Here is a 4,006-nt window from a genome sequence, read left to right as displayed (position 1 = left end):
GAGGATGTACCTTACTGAGAGTCTGTGAAATAATCCTGTGTATGCAGTGGGCTGGACAAATCCTCGGAGCCTTTGAGACATAGTCCCTGCCAATAATTTATAATTTCTCTCTCTATATAAATATATTCATTCCTGGATCCTAAAAAAACGTCCCGGGCTCTGAAATGCTGTATCTGTCCAGCCCTGCTGATAACTACATATTTTGTTATATCTAGAAATATACATACAAAAATTAAGCATAATTTCATAATAACACATAATGACAAGCACACAGATATAGCAAAGGATAGACCTCTGTGTGCTACCCATATCACAAAACAGTTGGCTTCCTACGAGTCAAACTATACACAGTCATACTATTAATGGTGACCAGCATGCAATACTCATACCTGGGAGCATCCAGGCTCCGGCTATCCGGTGCTCTCACAGAATGCAGGTAGAAGGTCCCACTGACATTGGTGGGTGGTCTGCAGATGTTGGTGGACAGTCCCCTAATGTCGGCGGGCGGCCTGCTGATGTTGGTGAGCATTCCACTGATGTTGGTGAGCGTTCCACTGACGTTGGTGAGCGTTCCACTGATGTTGGTGGGTGGCTCCACTGAAAACTGTCCCTTTTTGGAGGGGAAGTGGCCAGGGAGTGGGGCGTGCTGCAACACCGCTCCTGTAACCAGGGGTTCCTCCTTGGAGGCCCAGAGAAGCAGAGCTTCACCCAGAGTCTCCAGGAAAAACCCAGAGAGTTCCCAGGTTTCATGTAAATATCCAGTTCAAAGGATATAACAATATGGATGTTTTTTGTTACTCTAACACAGTAGAAGCCAACAAGATGTTCTTTACCCGATGTGAAACTACGTTTCTCATAAACATACCAGGCAGTCCCTCTTTTGGACCCAAATGTATCTGTCCCTCTGCTGCAGTTTTCTAGGAGCTCTGAATGTTTAGTGGGTATGAAAGTATCACAATGTTCTACAGCCCCAAAACCTATAATATGCACATAAACATTACAAGCGTGTCCTTCTTTGAACAATTTAATAAGAAGGCGGATATAGCTGTATTAACCCAAAAGAAAATGGAGGTTTGATTCCTTTCATTCAGCCAACATAGAAAATGATGTAACGTAACATACGCGTCTGGGGCCTCAGAGGCATCATATTCATCCGAAGAAGAGACCTCTTTGGACATTTTAAGAATTTCTGGATATATAAATTAGCTAGCCATAGGCTCGCCATGTTTTTAGGAGCACTTTCTGATGCTATACGAGTAAGTGGTGGAGAGTCAGCTGTTTGCTATACCTGATCTGCCAGTTCTTGCCATGAATATTATGAGAATCTCTACTCTCTCTTATGATGTCCTCGTAAGCTCTGGGCCCATGGGCTGGCATGGCTTGCTTTCCCTTGGTAAAGCAGGGCTGACCGTTTGCATTTGGCTGAAAACTCCCATCATAATCATTACATGTAACTCCAATTTTCACTTCAACTCTCAGCCAATTTTATACTTGGTGAGCAAATACCTGGCCCCCATCACATGTAAAAAATCAATTTTAAACATATTGACCTGGCACAAGTAAGCCGTGATGCCTGCAGTACTCGGCTATGAGCATAATCTTCAGCCAGCCTCAGAAGCAACCAGCGGGATATAGATGGACGAAGTTAGGTTCCAGTGATTGGATGTTCTTTTAAACAGAGATATGCATAAAAAAGGCATCTTGCGGGTCAGTTTTGATTTTAAGGTAGGCTGAGATTGTAAAGAGGCGGACGTTAACCTCCCAGTACTTTACTGAATGCCTGATGCAAATTTCCAATAAATTCAGCAGCACCTCACGTTATCTGACCAGCACCCAACAGGTTAACTTGATTAACAAAACCCCTCTTAATCGGGATCCCACGCGCTAATTAACCCATGAATACAGCCATGTTAGTGTATATATTGATATATATATGATGTATATATTAACCCTTTTCTGCTGCTACAGATTGTGGTCAATCACAATATCTTTATCTTGTTAATGGTGGGGTTAGAGATAAAGTTTTGACATGGATGGAACTGTAGGGGGGGGGAACTGGAGAGGTAAAACAAAAATGACATTAAATTAACACAAAAAAAACATTTACTTTGAGGATTTGTGGATTATTAACAGCAGAGTAACATTACATGTATGTATCGTAAAATAAGTATTGTATCAATACAGTAAGAGAGCTGTATCTTCATGTACAAAACATAACTTCACAAAGTATAAGAGTGAAGAAAGTTAATAAACGAGTCCGTTTAAAGAACAGATGCCTGGCTGGCTCATGGAAAAACCTAATGAACAGCGGAAACAGCCAAGAGGTAATGAATTACAGTTTTTGGTAAGACTTAAACAGAAACATTTGCCATTACAGCATTTGGCAAAATTACATTCATTTATTAAATAGCTGTATTTTGTGCATTTTGTTTGGTAATCTGTAAAATCTTTGGAGATATTTTGTATACATGTACATATGGAAGGGCCATCATTGCGTAACCTCCTGTCCAGACAGATCTGCTTTAGGGGTGACAATAAAATGTAACCCCTACATTACACACGAAACTGGAGCATAAATAATAATAATCTCAATTTGAATATCCAAGATGTAAACTAACTCGGTATATTACTCGGGAGTAATCAGAAAAATAGGAGTTCATTCCGATAGTACCATCGCGAATCGAGATGACATGTCTGCACTCGTACTGACTGTGATTTAAAGTGGCAAGACTTGAATGGTCTTCTAGACTTGTGCCCATATAGGAATATCATAGGCTCGATGGGGCACGTCTTTTTTCATATGTTTCTATGTGTTGTTGACATAAGCCAATGGGAAGTGAAAAGTATATTTTTTTCCTTTAAATGTGCATAGGGTGCTCGCTGCTTCTGGATGCATTATGGAAGAAAAGTTCTGATGTTAAGGGATATCTGGAGCCCAGTAACATAGAGTGTTGGCCATAGTTCAAAAGAAATTGTCTGGATTCAGAAGCAAGTGTTACTCATCTGATGTTCACTTCAAAGTCTGACTGATCTGGACCAAAAAATGGAGAAAGATTCCCAGGAAAATCTGTGCTTGTTTTTGCGAGCATATGTGTGGCATCGGTTTAGCACACTGTGCACAGCAGGGCTAAGGGTGCCTCTTAGGTAGATACTAGGGGGGCTGCAAACAAAGTTAATGTGCAATCAGTAGGCATATTTTATTAGCTGAATGTGCTAAGTAGTGGGGTGCACTAGAAATCACACCATACACTAGAGAGATAACTATTAGAAGCGCTTGTACAGACAGTAGAGAGACATCCAATGGAACTGTCAATGTATATACGTAAAAAAAGAAAGAAGAAATACAATTATTAGTGTGAAGAAACTTAGTGCTAACAACTCAAACTTTTCTGCTCTGTTCACTGGTTCACTTTCAGACCCTTTGTTATATTCTCTTCTTCCATTCATTCTCATGCAACGGCTCAAATATAAGACAGGAGACTGACCACATGAAAATCATGGTATTTAATAAAGTGCAAAAGGATAAAATGTCCTTACATTAGATTAAAAGGTCCATCCATCACCCAGCTTCTGGTTCAGAGCAACCATTTCAGAGCAATGGTAATCAATCTCCTGTTTGAGCCGAGAGTGAAGAGGAGGAGAGAATATAACAGTCACCCAAACGGTCTGAACCAGCAACCAGAGCAATGGTCTACTCTGAAAAGTGTGAGTTGTTAGCACACTGATTCTTTATATATATACACATTATCTCACACACGTGAGTATACCTTAACCCTCACATTTTTGTAAATATTTTATTATATCTTTTCACGTTACAACACTGAAGAAATGACACTCTGCTACAATGTAAAGTCGTGTGTGTTCAAGTTTTGGATCTCCTCTCTGTGAAAGAGCATGGTATGAAGATAGTAGACAAATATGTCTTCTTATTGCTCCTGTATTTCAAACAAGCTGGACTCAAGTGACCAGCAGTATAGGTAGTATATATATATATATATATATATAT

This window comes from Spea bombifrons, chromosome 6 (genome assembly GCF_027358695.1).
Source record: "Spea bombifrons isolate aSpeBom1 chromosome 6, aSpeBom1.2.pri, whole genome shotgun sequence".
NCBI classification, from domain to species: domain Eukaryota; kingdom Metazoa; phylum Chordata; class Amphibia; order Anura; family Pelobatidae; genus Spea; species Spea bombifrons.
Note: the sequence above shows the minus strand (reverse complement) of the source record.